At 32.7% G+C, this 19,642-nt stretch overlaps 2 long non-coding RNA genes across 5 annotated transcripts in view; one reads left to right on the top strand and one right to left on the bottom strand.

The window, feature by feature from the left end:
* Positions 1-192: 192 nt before the first annotated feature.
* On the top strand, positions 193-12,121 carry LOC117110498. Of its 3 annotated transcripts, none has more exons than XR_004445707.1 (9): positions 193-324; positions 544-742; positions 7,520-7,684; positions 7,795-8,024; positions 8,323-8,522; positions 10,591-10,653; positions 11,216-11,309; positions 11,851-11,914; positions 12,012-12,121. It is a non-coding gene; the product is annotated as an uncharacterized LOC117110498 (long non-coding RNA). The 3 variants fall into 3 exon arrangements; XR_004445706.1 differs by having other exon boundaries at positions 7,785-8,024; XR_004445705.1 differs by lacking the exons at positions 7,520-7,684; positions 7,795-8,024; positions 8,323-8,522.
* Positions 12,122-13,859: 1,738 nt separating this feature from the next.
* The window catches only part of LOC117110460, a 15,348-nt gene continuing 9,565 nt past the window's right edge, over positions 13,860-19,642 (bottom strand). For both annotated transcript variants that reach the window (XR_004445697.1, XR_004445696.1), the window contains exons 3-4: positions 14,074-14,174; positions 13,860-13,905 (exon numbers count right to left, since the gene is read on the bottom strand). This is a non-coding gene — a long non-coding RNA (uncharacterized LOC117110460). The remainder of the gene's footprint in view (positions 13,906-14,073; positions 14,175-19,642) is intronic.

Genomic DNA, 19,642 nt, shown 5'->3' with positions numbered 1-19,642 from the left:
TTTATTATTATTATTATTATTATTATTATTATTATTATTATTATTATTATTATTATTATCATTATCATTATTATTATTTAAGACCATTAACGGCATTAAAATGTTGTGGTCCTGTGGCCATTTTCACCTAATATCCTGAACTTAATACCACCTGTGTATGTAGCGGAGCGTGAATTTTGAAATTCCAGAGAACCGCGTGACTTGAATTGACGTGACGACGGGAATGGTGGACAAGGTGTATTTTAGCACAAGTAACACCATATTTTGTTTATGATTATAGGCCCAAGGTATATTCGTGATCTACGTATCAACAAAACTACTAAGGTAGGCCTAAGTATTAAAAGATTTTTAAGTTCCGTTACCCAATAATGTGAGTCAGTTTCAATGTAGGTGTGGATGGCATGGTGTAAATACATTCTGACGGACGCTGGGGTTTTTTAGACCAGACTTTTTAATGTGTTTTTATATAGTTGTACGCTTCAGTGTCAAGTAAAATTGACAAAAGCATGCTGGACTAATACATTTTCATAACTTATAATACAGGGATAGTACTTGCTTCAGCGTTCTTATTGTGGCCGACCATTTTCACTTAATATTGTGGACGCACCACCTGTGTAGACTGCCAAAAATACCAAAAGAACCACTTGAACCAATGGCGGATATGGTTGATAGGCTGCATTCTAGAAAAACTCGATAATTTATAGGGTATTTCCGTGATGTATATATCAACAAAACTACTAAGGTAAGTTGCATAATCAATTGTAACTTGAAAGTTTATTTTAAATACCCGTTACGCCAAACAATACGAGTGGGTTTCTTTGTAGAGTGTGTGCATGTTGGCATGGTGGGGTTTAAATAAACTCGGAATGAGCTGGGTAATTTTGACAAGAACAGTTGTGATTATAGAGCACTACTATTCAATAATTTCCTTCGTAGGCCACATAAATAGAAAATATTTTATTAACTAATATCTGAATGCCAGTCCAGTGGTGCATCTAGGAGTCTTGAAATGAGAGGGTAATTGGAAGGGGGCAGCATGAAAAGGTGAAGTGGGTGCTTTATGATTGGGTGAGGCGGGATTTAATTTTTCACGAAAGGGCACTTTGAGTTATTTCATCAACTTCATGCAAATGGTACATTTTAATAGTAATTTAAAAGGGCATTTCTGAAAATGCTAGCGCCCCAAACCTGGCTACAGGTTTGGGGCGCTAGCACGCAAATAAGATGATTTTAGGTGGATTTTAAGTACTTGAGTGTGATTTTTTTTTTCGTTTGTTTCTTGGAGCAAGAAATTTTATCTCCATTGCTTCTTTCCACCCAGGAGTAAAAATGGGTACCTGGTGGGGTTGTTTGCTCCTGCGCTGATTACCAGCAGCAACACCTAACCCTTTCACTGCTGCAGGTAAATACACCTCCTGTGCTGGTCTATTTTATTTTAACGAAAAAAGGCGAATTTCAAATAATGCCAAAAAAATACTAAGAGGTTATTTTGAATTTCTTTTGTTTGAGTGGACAAGAGGTTGGCTTATGGGGTGAAAATTGAAATTTGGAATTTTTCATAATTAGGTGGTCATGTGACCCCCTTGGCCCTATTGGATATTACTTTTTCATAAATTCTGTGAAACAAACTACTTTTTCTCCAAGAAATTCTTACGAAACGCTGTTTTTTTTTAACTGGATATCGATGAAAATACATAAAAGGAATATTATTTATTCTTTATTTCATTAAATCGCACAATATAAAATAGAAACAATATAAGTACAAGTGGGGACCTAAATATAGCAAAAGCTTAATAATAGTAATAATATTTATAAATTACATTTCTTTCAGTCAAATGATAATATTGTAATAATGTAACAAAATTATGTTTGATTTATTAATTAATTTATTCAAATTTAGACATATGACTTTAATATGCAATAAATAATCAATTTTTTAAATAGTGATATGCTTGAAACTTGCTTATATTTTTCGCAAAACTCTTTCCAATGAACCTCTCCAACCCACCGAACACTATGTTGTCTTAGTCCTGATCTAAATATCGGTTTGTAGATACACAATTTTGTGTGTTATAAGTGTTAGCACACAATTGGAAATAATATTGAAATACGAAAGTAAAATTCTATTCAGTGATTAATACGTGAACATTAAGTTTTGTATTTTACAAAATATATCAGAAACAGTTGGTACCGAGCATGTCTGAAGAGTGGGAGGGCATGTGCATTGTAATGACTTCCATTAGCAATGCGCATAGCTTTTTTTTTTGTAATTTCCCCAGATAATAGTACAATAGTTAAAATGAAATGTATCAGTGGACCTTATTCCTGCAGTAATCCCCCTCAACCATTTCGATTAAGGGTAGGTCAATGGAGCGGGTTTGTCTAAAAGCGTATTGTTTATTTGATAAAAAGTTGTTTATCTCAAGATAATTAAGAAGGCGATTATATTACTACACGTTCTAATACCTGAAAAACAAGAATTGATATAGGACGATAATTTTCATTATTTTGAAGATCGCAACTTTTATAGATTGGCACAATTTTAACTACTTTCATTTCATCCAAGACAACACCGTGGGTGATGGAACAATTCATAATATGAGTCAGTGAACCAATAATGAATATAGCAAAATGTTTTACAATCTTTGATTTATTTCAATCATAACCAGGACTAGTATCATCACATTTCATTACAATTTGCCGAATTTCTTCCGGTGCTACTGGATTCGTAAACATTGATTTAGTACAGTTCTGGAGAAATTCAGAAATGTTTGAATTTGGAACAGTTGGAATCTATTTAGCTATATTTTCACCAACGTTTGTAAAGTTCGAGTTGAAAGTTTTGGAAATTAATTTAGGTTTAGTAGTGTTTAAATTATTAATATTGAAGGTATCAGGAAAGGATCCTTTGTTCGATTTGCCTACAGTAAAACAGAATTAATCAATTTCCAAGTGCATTTAACATTGTTTGAAAGCGTTTGAAATTTATTGTAGTAATATGTATCTTGGCAACCTGGAGCACTTTGATGAGAATATTGCGACATTTATTATATTTATTATGGTCAACAGTAGTTCGCGATTCGATAATTTTCGGTAAAGGGAGATTTTGCGTTTAATAGATTTTAGAATACAGTTCGTAATCCATGGGTTTCTTTGAATAATTTTATTTTAGTATGAGTATTTCAAATAAGAATATTCTTAATAATGTGCTCATTGAGCTTAGAAGTAAAACAATAAAGCGTTTCTTTTATTGTAGATGGAGTCCAATTTTTCTTTAAAGAGATAAAGTTTGTTGAGAGTTAGATTATTTATTACTTGTTAAGTATTGTTATACTGTGGTAATTTTTTTGTTTTAATGTCAGTGATGGAGTATATTGGAAGGTGGTCATTTAGATCGTTATCGAAATGCCCTCTTCAGTTTTTCCATCAATGACATTAGTGATAATATTATCTATAAGGGCAGCCGTTGAAGAAGCTTGTTGGCTTATTTATTAAGGAATACCAATAGGATGACGTGATTGCATCTACAATCTCCCAAGTAGCCCTCATGATTTTAATGATTAAGTAACATTCTTTATGACGTAACATTCTTTGTTTTCAGCAGTGATTTGCTGTAGCAAATTGTCAAAATTTTCAACAAATGAAAGTGCATTATTCCCAGGCGGTCTATAGATTACACCAAAAACAATATTTTTGCTATATCCATTTTGTACTTCAACAGATTCACATTCTTAGCAATTTGTTTAAGGGCATCATAATGTCTAGTTCTAACATAGTAATTATCGTTTATGTATAGCGCAACACCACCACCCTGTTTTGATTTTTGTTCAGAGTGAAATAATTTGTATTGTGGTAGTTGGTACAGAGAATATTCATGTTCTTTCAACTAACATTTTGTTCCCATGTTCCAAGAAGATCATATAAACCATCAAATGTATTCCTCGTACTACGAGCATTGATGTGTAATATGGCTAACTTAGGTTTTGGAATTGTGAGTTTAAATTCGGCATAGTGTAATTGGAAGGATAATTATTAAAGTTATTTGAAGCATTATTATCCTGAAGTTCTCTATTAAAGTTTACAGGGTTAAAATTTTCATACAATAGAGTATCAGAAACATCGTCATTTAAATTTTGTTTGGATATAGCAGAATAAAAATCTCCTATTGTGTAATATGATTAAACGGAAAATATAAGTTAAACATTCCTCGCAGAAATCATTATGTATATCCTGGTCTGATTAGTGTTAGCACAATGGATATGTCTTGTAAATACATCAGTTTAAGTATTGGTTGCCTTTTGTAATATCAAAACAAACATTATATTTCATTATTAGTATCAATCAATTTAAAAAAGATCTGGTCCATAACTTTTTTAACATCGTATCGCCTGTTGTGAGGCCATTTCCCCGCCATTTTACAGCCTATACATTTTGTTTGGATATTGCAGAATAAAAATCTCCTATTGTGTAATATGATTAAACGGAAAATATAAGTTAAACATTCCTCGCAGAAATCATTATGTATAACCTGGTCTAATTAGTGTTAGCACAATGGATATGTCTTGTAAATACATCAGTTTAAGTATTGGTTGCCTTTTGTAATATCAAAACAAACATTATATTTCATTATTAGTATCAATCAATTTAAAAAAGATCTGGTCCATAATTTTTTTACATCGTATCGCCTGTTGTGAGGCCATTTCCCCGCCATTTTACAGCCTATACCACACGATTTTCAACGTGGAAATCATCGATTGTTAAAAAAAACTATAGAGGGCGCGTGCACTCCAGGCTGATATTTAAAAGATTATTTTCAAATACCCGGTACTACCGGAGACTCGCAATTCAACTACTACATTTTTTCCCTACCCGTTACTACCGGGTATGCACAGTGAAAGGGTTAAAACACGTGGACCCAATGATCAGGGAAAAGAACTGCCTTATATGACCTCAAGGGAAGAGGCGCATTATAAATGCCCATACGTCCAGAGCTAGTACAAGTAAAAGTTGTTTTACTTGTACTAATCTGTATTTCATAATTTTTAGTTATTACAGTATTAGATATTTGAAATTAGGGTTTTTTTAATAAGCAATCTTTAATAAGCTATAACTGGACCATGAGACCAAACTTTTTACACTGAGTATTCAAAATAATTAACATAATAAACTAAAGTTTATCAATCTTATCTATAAATCATACATTAACATGGTTGTACCTAAAATAATACAACTTCATCAAGCAAGGTACAATTAATTAAAGCGTTATCATAAGACATAAAGATAGTAATTTATGAAATATGATTTCTTGTACCTGAATTTAATAGTTCCTAATGTGCAAAGAAAATAGTCTACAATTTTTCCGCACCTTATTATTATTCACCAACCACAAGTGTACTAAATTTTTCTAATCATATTTTTTCGCCTCTTTTTGGTTATGATCTTTTTTTAAAACTGTTTCGTCATGTTTTTCTGCTTCTCATATTTGCCTCTGAATCTCTTTATTTCAAGGTTTTCGTTGATTTTAGTATGATTAGCTATCGGTATATTTCCCGTCGATTTATAATCATGTGGTGCTTGGAAGGGACTACTTGATTTCCTGCTCCACAACGGACATCCATTCGTAGAAGCCTTAACGACGAAAGCTAAGTGACCGACATTGGCACAAGACCAGAACTAACTTCGGTTTTGAATATAGGAAATGTGTATTAAGTATATGTTAGTATTAATTATTATTGATAATTTAGGTTTAATCTCAACATTTAAATTAAAAACTTATTTAATCATTAATAAGTTATACAAATTTAGTGAATCTATACAAAAAAAAAGAAATAGAATGAAGGAAGAATAGGAAAGATACTCGGAGCGATATTGGTATCGAAATTTTTATAATTGGTATCGAAAATTTTATAACAATGGTAATCGCTCATTATAATGTTTTACGTGATTGTAGTGAAATTTAGGCATTAATCATCGAGGATAATGACATCAAGGCAACTATTACCTTGTTTGAATCCTGTTTAACTGTAATTTATGAGTAGTCCTGACTCATGAAACTTGTAAGACTAAACTTATTGTTACTTCTCTAAAGTAGATTGTGCCTGTCTCTAATATTCAAATTAACTGCAATGATACTATTCTAAGCCCCTCTGATAATGTTCGAAATCTTGGAGTCATTTTTGACAAGCATTTGGATTTCTCTAATTATATTTCGTCTATCTGTAAGTCTGGTTATTTCCATCTTCGTAGAATCCGTTCTATTAGGCCCTATCTTACATCTTCTGCTACTGCAACATTAATACATGCATTTATTACATCTAAGATTGATTTTTGTAACTAGCTTCTTTTTGGTTTGCCTTCTGGTAACCATAGGCTTCTTCAACTTCTTTAGAACTCTGCCGCCCGTGTTATCACTATGTCTAGGAAATTCCCTCATTTCACCCGGATTCTAAAAAACCTCCATTGGCTAATCAGTTCAAGAAATTCTTCTACTGCTGTTTTTAAATTTTTCTCCTAGCGCAGTTATTTTTTAACTTTAATAGGCGCTTTATAAGTTTTTATAAAGTTTTTTAAGTTTTATTATTATTATTATTATTATTATTATTATTATTATTATTATTATTATTATTAATAATTACCAGGCTGATTATTTTGTTATTTTTAGTTGGTACAAAAATGTGAACCGCGAAATCATGACTTTATAATTGCTAAATAAAAGATACAATTTTCTCATGAAATCATTTTTTATTCAGTATTTAAGGTTGTTGTAAAAGTGTAATGTCAAATAAATATTATTATTATTATTATTATTATTATTATTATTATTATTATTATTATTATATAGGCTAATTGTTTATTTCATTTGTTTAAAATTCTATAACGTATTTCCATTGTGGTCCAACACATTAAATACAGAATAAGAAAATACTAAATAACACATTATACTATATATATAATATGTATATATATGTATACATATATACATATATATATACAGTCTACATGCCTTGTTGTCATTTCAACTACCGTACTAATATATATATATATATATGTATATATATATATATATATATTGTAGATGATTAAATCTAATGTGATAGAGCTAAAAGGCCATAAGGAAAATTTTGAAATCGTGAACAAATTATTATAATATTTCTTTAAAGTTTTGGAAGGTCCGACGGATAAAGTTGTAGTGTTACAGCATTGATGCTAAACCATTATTATTTGTTAACTGCTTTGGTAATGAGATGATTGAAAACATATGTTAATGATGATGGAATTCAGGGGGAGGATTTACTGTCCCATTCCTTTTAGAAAGCCAAAAAAAAAAAAAAAAAAAAAAAGAAAACACTGATCGCAAAAAATGTACCCCCTAAGATTGTGTTATATTCATCGGCCCCACTTGATTCCCCAACGCTAGGCTGGTGGGTGCACTTTCTCAGAAATATATCAGTAAACATATTTGATAATTATTTGTGTTGTGAACTTTTGTGTCTCTTGAGTATGTTCGGATCTTTGTCAGATAGCTTCTGAGAGGCTGTGTGACATATTTGGGGACTACTCGTCCAGGAAATAATACTATACAAGCACACTGATGAAAAAAACAAACCTAAGTCGGGCAGAATATTACGTGTCCCCGAAACTAAATCATCCAAAGTTAAGGCAAGCAGACCAGCATTTAATGAAGGTAAGAATGATCTGGATTCTTATTTAAAACGACATGAAATGTATGCCACGTGATTTGGCCGGTTCTTTAAGTTCTTTATTAACAGGAAAATCTCTTTAAGTTTATTTTAGGTTATCTACAGTCGAAGAAAATGATTACAGATTACTTAAACTGCTCTATTGAAGCATTTCCAGTTGACATGATGGGTTTCAACATCTACATCTTGCATGACCTGAAGCTGGAGAAAGTGGGCATTAATTTGCGCCAATTTGAAAAATGTTTTGACTAGATGGATATAATTAGCAGATGCAGACTAGTTATGACATTTTGCTACGAGAACAGTTTACAGATGGATGTTGACGTGAGTATAGGTACTTTTACTTTGGAAAAGTCAGCCGAGAACCTTTTTTTAATGCTATAGCTGAAATTCCGAAGTAGTACGTTGAAGCCTGTTTAGAAATGTTCGCATTAGGAATCCAGTTTTAAAAGCCGTACTAAATGCAACCACAAAACCAGTACACCCTAGTGTGAGAGCTCCATTCCCATCTCAAATGGTAAGCTAACCCACTCCTGTAACTTGTTATTTGTGTCAAGTACAGTAGGTATTGGAAAAAATTGTTACTTTTTAACATTGTCTAATCCAATAATAATTGTTATAGGAGTTGGACACGTTGCCAGAACTTGCAGGCATTACAGACAAATGTGCCGGCTTATTTTATTCCAAGACATGTCAACCGAAATCTAGTTTCCATGAAGAAGGTAGTAACGAAGATCCCGAAGTGGATGAATATAAACCAGACATAGGTTGAAAGGAAAGTAGCATCATTGCTGCTGCTGCATAGATGAAGAGGGTTGTCAGGTAACGCCTACATGTGGGCATTTTCTTTCTATTATGAGCGCAGCTTGTACAATTTAATAAGAGATTGCCAGTTTCCACAGGTATTTGTTTTGTGTTACCTGGACAACTGACTAGCAAGATGAAAAACACTCTTAATAATGGTACTGTTAGGAACTCATGAAGGACCATTATATATCTGAACTTCATAATACAATACAGTTTAAATTTGATGATGTTTCAAAATTGAATTTCCTTTAGTATTTATAAAATGTATTTATTGTATTGTTTCCATATTTATAGTTCTATTATTATTTTTCTGGTATTTTAGTATTCTCATTTGGGGACCACGGTGGACATAAGTTGCTTTTTGTACTTTCCTGTGTTTTTATCCTTAAATGTTTTCCAAGTCAATATCCTTTTTAATGTTTTTATATAATTTCGATGCCTTTCGTATGTGTCTGTGTACACGTCAATGTGCAAATATATAATCTCTATTTATACCCTTGGATAAAGATTATTTATTCCAATAATTTAACTTTAGTAATTCTTGTGGCCATTTTCACCTAATATCCTGGACGCACCCACCTTTGTAGTAATTTGTGAATTCCGGAGAACCACTTGAGATGAGTTGACGACGGATATTGTGGACAAGCTGTATTTTAGCCACCAAAAAAACGCCATTGTTTTATGATTATGAGATATATTTGTGATGTCCGTATCAACAAAACGAAGTAGGCCTATGTATTGTATGTGTTAAATAAAACAATTGCAATTTGTATTTTTTTTAGACTATTAAGTTTTGTTATCAAACAATACAAGTCAGTTTCTTTGTAGGTGTGCATGGCATGGTGGAAATAGTCTCGGGCGGACGAACGCGGCTTGTTTCGAAAAGGATTTTTGATGTGATTAGGCAGGCCTGTGCATTTTATATACTTGTACACGCTGACAGACCTGCCAACTCACCCGATCGGTCGAGTCACCCGATATTTAAACAAATCTCCAATTCTCCCGATCGAATGTAATTTTCACCCGATTTCACAGGCCACCCCCTCCCCAAAAAATACTCCGATTTATGCATAATTTGATCGTTATTATTCATTGTATGCAATAAACAAGCAGCCATTTTCAATTTGAATTTCGCCACCAACGGCCAATGATTTGTATTGAAGCATAGAGATATAATAAGAATACTAGAGCGCTAACTGCAATGTATTCGACGTTCGAAATACGCAGAGCTGTGTGTGTGTACCATCCAAGATGGCTGCCATAGATTTAGCCAATCAAATTTCACCTAAGCACCATCATTTGCAATTGCGCCCTCAATTTACACAGAAAGTTCAGTACAGCGCTAGTTACTCGTATTTTTGAAACTCGAGCGTTGTGGTGTATGGGTGTAATGTACACGATTTTAATTTTCGTTCCTTAGTACTTTATTTTTGAATAAGATGCTCCACTTGGCATTGTTTTGGCTACAATAGTTTAATAATTTGTTATTACCATTACTCATTATCATTAATGAAATAATAGTCAGTCAGATGGCTTATTTATGGTAATAATATGTATACTAAGCCTGAAGGTGGCGTTTTACTACGACGGCCATCTTGGATGGTACACATACATAACTCTGCATTGCTTCGCCATCTTGTCAGCACTCTAGTTGTTTAATAGCTCTATGTAGTGAAGTGACTTTTTTGGTGTCTTGAATCATCTTTTGGTTAATTCTGGAAACCTCCAGATTTTTCGGTAAATCTCAAGATTTTTTAAGATTCTTAAAAAACCTACAGATTTCCATGACCCAATGCCACTATAGCATAAGCTCAGTTGTTCAATTCCTACCCAAATGATTTTATTTGCAAGTATTATGGAACATGCTGAGCATTCAGTATGATGAACTAAACCATTCCTAATATTAAAAAACGGCGTTGAATGGCATTACAGTACTCACTGGTACATGGAAATGGGATTTACACACCAGATAACTAGCCTGGTGCTTAACCACTACAACACTGAGCTTGCGCTTTCCCAAATCAGTATTTGTGAAAGTCACTGAGAATACAAAAACAATAACTGTTTTATATTTTTTTTGCAGACGACAAACAACTCTCTGCAAGATGATAAGTAACTTTTGATACATCAAAGAAATAATAATACTGTAAGTATTAAGTGAAATAGTTTTTTTTAGACTTTTAAGTTCCGTTATCAAACAATACGAGTCAGTTTCTTTGTAGGTGTGCATGGCATGGTGGAAATAGTCTCGGGCGGACGAACGCGGCTTGTTTCGAAAAGGATTTTTTATGTGATCAGGCAGGCCTGTACATTTTATATACTTGTAGACGCTGAAAAATCTCCTGATTTTTAAGATTCTTAAAAAACCTACAGATTTCCATGACTCAAATGGTTGGCAGGTCTGCGCTGATGAAAATTATTCATAAAAAAATCTCCATAGACATGATATATTTTCTGCCAAAAAGTGGGGGCTCCAGTCCCTCGGTTGCGCCAGCCATGTCCTACGTAAAACAGCCATGGAGGTCTGAGATAATGCCTAACTGTAGTGGTGGGACCTTCCCTATTTCTACCCCATAAAACAAAAAACAAATAATAAAGCAAGTCCATTGAATCTTCTGACTGATGATATAATTTCTTCGTTCCTTAAAATTATCATGTCTCAACCTTACTGTTTCTTGTTATCTTTTTTTTTTTTTTGGCAAATGAAGCAACAGATCATGACCCATGTGGCAAGTCGTGAAAAGTGTACTGAAGTTTTGTTAGAATATTTACTGAATATTGCGATAATCCTGGTAAAGGAAGGTATGGGAGCATCCAGTCAATGTTAAAGTGTCAAAGCATATGAAATCATGCCTGTTTGACAAGGGTGCATATTGATGGGGCAACACAATACTGTTTGTGAGAATTATATTTGATGGTGTTCGGAATAAAATAAAATAATTGAAAAGCATCACAGTAGGCTTACTTGATGCTACTTGGAAATTGGACTCTTGCAAGATTTATTTTGCTTAAATCAGATTCAACACAAAGCCACTATAGCATAAGCTCAGTTGTTCAATTCCTACCCAAATGATTTTATTTGCAAGTACTGTATTATGGAACATGCTGAGCATTCAGTATGATGAACTAAAACATTCCTAACATAAAAAAAAACGGCATTGAATGACATTGCAGTACTCACTGATACATGGAAATGGGATTTACACACCAGATAACTAGCCTGGTGCTTAACCACTACAACACTGAGCTTGCGCTTTCCCAAACGAATATTTGTGAAAGTCACTGAGAATACAAAAACAATACCTGTTTTATATTTTTTTATATTGTTTTATACGTTTTGCAGACAGACAAACAACTCTCTGCAAGATGATAAGTAACTTTTGATACATCAAAGAAATAATAATACTGTAAGTATTAAGTGAACTATACTGAAGCTTTATGAAATTATTAACTTTATTGTTACCTTTAATTTTGTTTAATTCGTGTTTGTGTCTAATTTTTTAGAATCTATTTTTGGTGGATGCAACAACACAGTTGCAAGACAGGAAAAGTACTGCTGCAGAAGAAAAGGAAAAGAAACCTATTATAATTAATTTTGTCTAATATAGGCAATTTAATTTAATTTAATTTGCCATGACTAATAAAATACAGAAGTTTTGCTAACATCTTGCTGAATATTGTGATGCCGTAATCCCGGTGAAAGCGGTTGTATTTGTTGCAGCATTAAGACAACAGTTGCTTAATTCTGAAAAAAAACTGAGTATATTGTACAGAAGATATAAACTGGTTAATTACAATCAGACCAGAGAACCAGAAAACTACTATGATTACTAGCAGAGCATTTTAACTTTCTATATAATGAATTGTTGATGACTAATATTTACATTATGTGATTTTGGTTATGAAGATAATAAAAAATAAAAGTAGTGTGTTGACTTTTCTTTGCTGTTCAAGTTTGAAGACTGGTAGATGTTGTTGCAGGTAAGTTGTTGCAGCATCAAGACGACAATTGCTTTATTGTACAGAAGGTATGAACTGATTAATACTAAGAGAACCAGAAAACTACTATTTTACTTGCATTTTAACTTTCCATATAATGCATTGTTGATGCCTAATAATTTTCATTACGCGATTTTGGTTACGAAGATAATAGAAAAAAAAAATCAGTAGTGTGTTGGTGTTTCTTTGCTGTTCAAGTTTGAAAACTGATGGCTTGACTGATGGATGCAGGTAAGATGAAAAAAGCGCCCTCCAATAGAAAAAGGCTAATTTTTCCTTCACCTATTAAAAGTGGTGCTGAAGGGCGCCCTCCGATAGAAAGCCAAAATTTCCAGGGTCTCTAAAATTATTTAAAGGGGTCCTGTGTGGTGCTGAAAACCGCCCTCTATAGCCATTTTAGTTCAACGTTTTTCGGTGGTCGCTTATTTGTCATTAATTTAATTAATAAGGTGGTAGTGCCCTCTAATAGCCAGTTTTTATGCTACAGTATTCTGAAAAACTTGGATGTTAGAGGGCGCTTACTGCCATTGACAGTTAAGAGACCCTAAAAAACTTTGAATTAAAATGGCTATTTAGGGCGATTTTCTTCACTATTTTTATCAGAACCGGACAGATTATTGTGGCCAAATAACTTAGTCATATTTAGGGCCTTTTTCTATTCGAGGGCGCTTTTTTTTTTGTTTAGTTAATTTTTAATTGAAACATTTACACATCCAGTGAAAAATGAAAATATTTAAAGTTATTTTTAATTGAAAGCTTCAATTGCCTAATCACCAGTTGCTACAATCTGAAAGAATAAGAAATTAGAGCAATAAGCTATAGAGTGGAAAATATTTAGTTAATTTTTAATTGAAACATTTACACATCCAGTGAAAAATGAAAATATTTAAAGTTATTTTTAATTGAAAGCTTCAATTGCCTAATCACCAGTTGCTACAATCTGAAAGAATAAGAAATTAGAGCAATAAGCTATAGAGTGGAAAATATTTAGTTAATTTTTAATTGAAACATTTACACATCCAGTGAAAAATGAAAATATTTAAAGTTATTTTTAATTGAAAGCTTCAATTGCCTAATCACCAGTTGCTACAATCTGAAAGAATAAGAAATTAGAGCAATAAGCTATAGAGTGGAAAATATTTAGTTAATTTTTAATTGAAACATTTACACATCCAGTGAAAAATGAATTACAAAAAATATTTATTTGAAATAAAGCTTCAATTGCCTAATCACCAGTTGCTACAATCTGAAAGAATAAGAAATTAGAGCAATAAGCTATAGAGTGGAAAATATTTAGTTAATTTTTAATTGAAACATTTACACATCCAGTGAAAAATGAAAATATTTAAAGTTATTTTTAATTGAAAGCTTCAATTGCCTAATCACCAGTTGCTACAATCTGAAAGAATAAGAAATTAGAGCAATAAGCTATAGAGTGGAAAATATTTTGTTATTTTTAAGTCCAGTGGAAAGGGAAAATATAAAGTTATTTATCCCACAAAGCAATTTGCAATGGACATGAAATTTACAATAAGAAAATTCACAAAGTTTTTTCTAGCACACTCACCAATCAGTAGAGGAAGTAGAGGAAGCAAAAGTCGCCATTCAGCCAAGCAGGTCTGGTCCACTTGCTGCAGAGGTGCAATGTCTAAATTTTCTTCAAAATTTCTATAGTAAAATAAATTGCATTAATTAGATTTAGGATGAAAAAATATAAATGCACCATAAATATCAAAATATTTAATTGTTCATTTAATTATTATAATTCTGGAAAAAAATATATAAATTTGGTCAAATAATTAAATTCTAATTTTATGAACTATTAATCATAACATAATTAAATATTACATGCAGAATAAAAATGATAGTATGTAATTTATGTATTAATGCTTGCAGTACACAACGAAGGTAGGTTTCCCCCTCTTGAAAACGATTCCATGAATCAATGAAACCCAACGTGAAAGGGGGATTCAGGTTCTCACTGGAGGGAAATGAGCTTTCACGACTTCTGAAGTGACTTTAATTTAAAATTCTTTAAAATTCAAAGTTTTCACTTCTTGAAAATGGTCAAGTTAATTTTTGTCATTCTTATTACAGTAATACCATATATTCACACGTGAAATTTAACGAAAAGTTAAAAATTGTAACCGAGCCATCTCCCGAGTTATTCCTACCGAGGTATCATTCACACGCGTCTGTAAGCTAAGTGACAAGGGCGTATAAAATTTATTCCGTGTTTATTCACAGACGGACTCACCATCACAGTAACATTCGAAGCAATCAATGCCATTAACAACTGCTGTACTACTACTAAACTAGGCCTAGCTTCCGAAGTTTCTGTCGACTCTTGATAATACTAATAGTACTAACACCATCCCGACGTTCATTTATGTATATCTTCTTTTTCTACCATTACTAATTAACATCGATAACAAGGGTAATTCATCCATCATTGGAAAAAAACTAGGCCTATCTAGTTCTAGTGGATCGGAATCGTCTGCAGAAGGAAGAAAATTCAAAGAACCCCGTAAAAACACAGTAGACAGCGTGACCACTCACAATTTTTGATATAGCCAATGACTGGGTCGAAATTACTCAAGATTCAGCAAAAATTACCCAAGCTTCCAGAAAATGCATTAAAAATTTGAAAAATACGTGTTTTTCGCATGTATAGTTTCCCTTTTATTTTAATTTATAAACCAATTTTTATTGTAATTGTTTGTGTTAGTTATTAAAATTATTATTCATGAGGTGATAATACGAACAGAAAAATACGCCCTCAGTCGGCCAGTGTTATCAGTAGATCAGTGATCAAGTTTTATTATGTAATGCATTAATTAGATAAGATCAATGGCAACGCAAATCACAAATTATAAACAATTCTGAACGCATGTTCTGAACAATGTTATGTGCACTTCGTTGAGTTTTGCTTACTTGAATGGACTGAAATATACTTTGTTACATTTTAATTCTTCCTCATGACAAAAATATTTAATTTTTTTAGTAAAAATAAAATACCCAAGGATTTTAACGGATTACCCAAGAACCCAAGACCAAGTCAAGATACTCAAGATCTTGGGTAAATACCCAAGCAGTGGTCACGCTGTCAGATTGTTGTTGCGTTGAAATTCCTGCGCATGCGCAGATCCATCCATGCTATATCTCGGAAGATTACCGAGACATTCCAAGATTTTACAAAGATATTACACGGAGGTTCTTTCACACGTGCCGTAAAATGATACTTTTGGTTACATTTGGCAAGATTTTTGTACATGTGAATCGGTAGTGTATACATAAAAAAATGAGTTGCATACGTATTCTTTTTTCAAGTATCGATAAATCTCAAAAAGAAAGGGGGTGCAGGGGTTCTCCCTCTGGAAAATTTTGATTCCTAAATGGCGGGAAATGAGCTTTCCCGACTTCTGAGGTGTCTTTTATTGACTTTGTGTGTTTGTTTGTGTTTGAATTATCTCAAGAGACGGCTGTCTAACTATTATTTGTAAGTTTGTCCATGAATTAAGAGAAAATTATTATTGTTGTAAAATGCATTGGGCTTGAAATTTATTATATTTATTAAATTGTTATATTAATGAGGATTTTAAAAACTTTGCTGTTGCTATTTAAAAAAGGAATAAATTATTATTATAATTAATAATTTATTTTATTCCCCATAAATGTATATTTTAATTATCCTGTTTTAACCAGAGCATATAACACATATTTATTATTTTATTATAATATTTTTCAAGTTAAACTTTAAGTAATAAAAAAAAAACCAAGAAAATAATATAAAAGGACTGATAACCAATTCATTACCTCAAAATATGAGGTCAAAATTGCTATCAAACTGCGATATATCATTTTTTTTTCAAAGCTGCAATCAAACAATTGAGCGTAGAGTAGAGATAAGTATATTTATTAGAATACAAATCACAGCTTAAAACTTATATCGATCAAACAAAGCTGTACAGTGATGAAGTTATTTAAAGCTGTACAGTGATGAAGTAAAAAAGGGATTTTTTTCAATTTCACATTTGAATTGCTTAAATTGTATATATAAGCAAGTTCTAACTTCAAATTAAAAATGTGCAGGAGAAAATAAACACAATTCCCCTCAATTTTCATACAGTTAAATAATAACTTTCCTGTTCATTTACATAGATCCTTAAATTGGCTAGTAATAAATTTAAGTTGTGTTAAAATTAATGTAAACAATAGGCCTACTCATTTTTCGATCTGTTTCTCGTTAAAAGCTAATAATAAATTATTTGATTATTTTTATGAACTATTAATTTGAGGTATTTTCCTGTGTTTTTGACTGATGATTTTACCGTATATCTTTAAAAAATAAGTACTGTATCTAAATTAGTCGGTTTTCCCTCCTGATTTCTCTTCATCACTATGTTCCCCTTTTTAACAATGTCCGCAGCACACTCCACAAGGTTTCAGAGGAGATAGGTGAAGTTACAGCGATTAGCAGAATTAGTATATAGATACCGAATGTGCTCTTTACATAAGCAAATATCCAACCAGAGTTTCAATTCAAATGACCTAAATGTGCAATCCAAACAGCTGGACTTGCGAATTTTTTTCGCTAGTATTTGGGGACGTACTGAGTATTCAGTACGATTACACGTCAGGTAGGGCAAAACATCACTCCTATAAATAATAATTATTATTGGCTGCTTTTATCAATGATGTTGCTGCTACTATTATTTTCATAACCTACATTCTATAGCCTAGCCTGGTCTCGATAGAGACGCTGTGACGGTGCTCTACTGCATGGCATATGCTTATCTGTATACAATACTGTAAACATTAATTCTTATATGCAACGCATCTTACTCAACCGTTCTTCAAAAACAACTTTATATATTACACAGGGGTGACGCACGGAGAGAGACTAGTGAGGTCCCCGTTGGGGAGATATGCCCCCTCCCCCTTCCCGTTGGGGAGAAAAACAATGTAAATGTATTTTCTACGTAGGCCTATTAGTAGACTCTAAAATCGATTAAATATGCATTTGAAACCCCTTAATTGCCATATTTACGCGAGATTTTGAGCGACGTCCGACCACACCAACTTTCTTTTCGTCGAGGATGGGTCTTCGACAGTGCTCTTCTACTGCATTGCATATGCCTATCTGTATAATACTGTAAACATGAATATTTATATGCAACGCATCTTACCCAACCTTTCTTCAAAAACAGCTAATTATATATAGTATTACACAGGGGTGACGCCCAGAGGGGGACCGGGGAGGGCCGCGTTGGGGAGATATGGTCCCCCTCCCGTTGGGGAGAAAAATATAAATGTAAATGTATTTTCTACGTAGGCCTATTAGTAGAAAAAATCGATTACAATTTAATAAGCATTTGAAACCCTTTAATTGCCATATTTCGAGAGATTTTGAGCGACGTCCGACCACGCCTACTTTCTTTTCGTCGAAGATGGGCCACCCGTCAGAGACATCGGACCTTCCTCCCGTCGCCCCCGTCGTACAAATCCTGGCGACACCCCTGATATTACATGGATTTAAATATTTTTCTGAGTCTAGCACTCTGTTCGACTCTCATTTTAGCTTTTATTTTAATTGTTTTAATGTACAGTATTTTTAATCATGTTATATGGAAATATACTTATGCTACTTGTTATACAGATCTGCATAAACAAAATTTAAATCCTATATTTACAAAAACATGAAAATGTTATACAATTTGTATTTAAACATTAAGCAAACAATGTTAAACTAAATAAATATCTAGTTTAATATGCCAAATCAATACAATAAAACAGTACATTTCAAAATGAGGCCTAGGGGCAGTATTATTAGATAATGGTTATATTAATAATTAAATAAATGTAAACTGTATAATTGATTAAACGCACCTAGATCTAGGGCTTAAAGGCCTATCTGCTAAAAAAATTGTTGAAGGAGGGAGATACGAAATTGCCGAAGGAGCATTTCTTTACGTTGCGTTGCGGCAGGTTTTCCGCAAAGTGGGAACAAGCTTTAAGTATCAGAAGAAAGCAGCTAGTGGCAAAATTCACCCTGATAATCGATTACCACCAACAGGAAATGCAAGAGCACAACATTCCCTTTGAGTGCATCATCAGGTTATAGTTTGAAAACATCTAAACGCCTCCATTCTTGAACCCTTAGTGAGGATGGGAGCTCGACTCTCACAAAAGACTTATAGACGAAGAGGCTTACTTGAGTTGTTGCTCCAGGCGCCACGAACCGAAAAGGTGCACCCCCCCCACCCCAACCCTGCTTTATACCTGTCATTTTTTTTAGTTACCTTTATGTCTAATCTTCAATAAATGCCTTGTTACTCAAGCAATTACTGGTTTCTAGTGCCTGTAAACCGACATCAAAAATAGGTAGCAGTTTTTGTACAGCATTAAAATTTGGTTGAATAATATGGGGTGGGGGATAATATTTATGCCCACAAATTTTACCAACTAAATATACTTGTTTTTAGTATTAAAGTATAGAATAATACATTTCCCACCAATTGGTATAAAGGAAAATGTAATTACTGTACAACATTGATTATATCACGTTAATTCAAAAGGTCATCAACAAAGATCAACATAGAATTTCAACTAAAATATATATTAAAACTAATGATAGTTTTTCTATCCCGTTAAAACTGACAACGTGGATAAAAGTAAATCATATATTAGAATACATGTATAGATAGAATTGTAACATCTTAGCTCCATTCACTGCTAAGGTATGACTCCGAAAATATGTGGGAGTGTCTATATTATGCATTCACCATTGAATTTTGATACAAATAAAAACAATCTTAACTATAGTTATGACACTGAAAACTGGTGATGTACCTTAGAGGTGGCTACTCATTTATGATAAATTATTAAATATATATATATTCTCACAATAATTGTCATACCTAATTAACTAGTAAATATAAAGTAACGGAGTACTGCATGGGTGTGTCCATGTAATACATTAGGATTGATATGGGGTGGAGTAACATTTATGACCACAACTTTTTATCAACCAAATATATTTTGTTGTCTAGCCCCTATTATTTGGTATAAAGAACAATTTAGTTACACGGTTAATTATGTTGAAGTAAAAGACATATTAAAATACATATTCAATA

Source organism: Anneissia japonica, unplaced genomic scaffold (assembly GCF_011630105.1).
Source record: "Anneissia japonica isolate Jap-2015-1 unplaced genomic scaffold, ASM1163010v1 scaffold3040_len1308831_cov196, whole genome shotgun sequence".
NCBI lineage: Eukaryota > Metazoa > Echinodermata > Crinoidea > Comatulida > Comatulidae > Anneissia > Anneissia japonica.
Note: the sequence above shows the minus strand (reverse complement) of the source record. Positions and strands in the feature narration are given on the sequence as shown.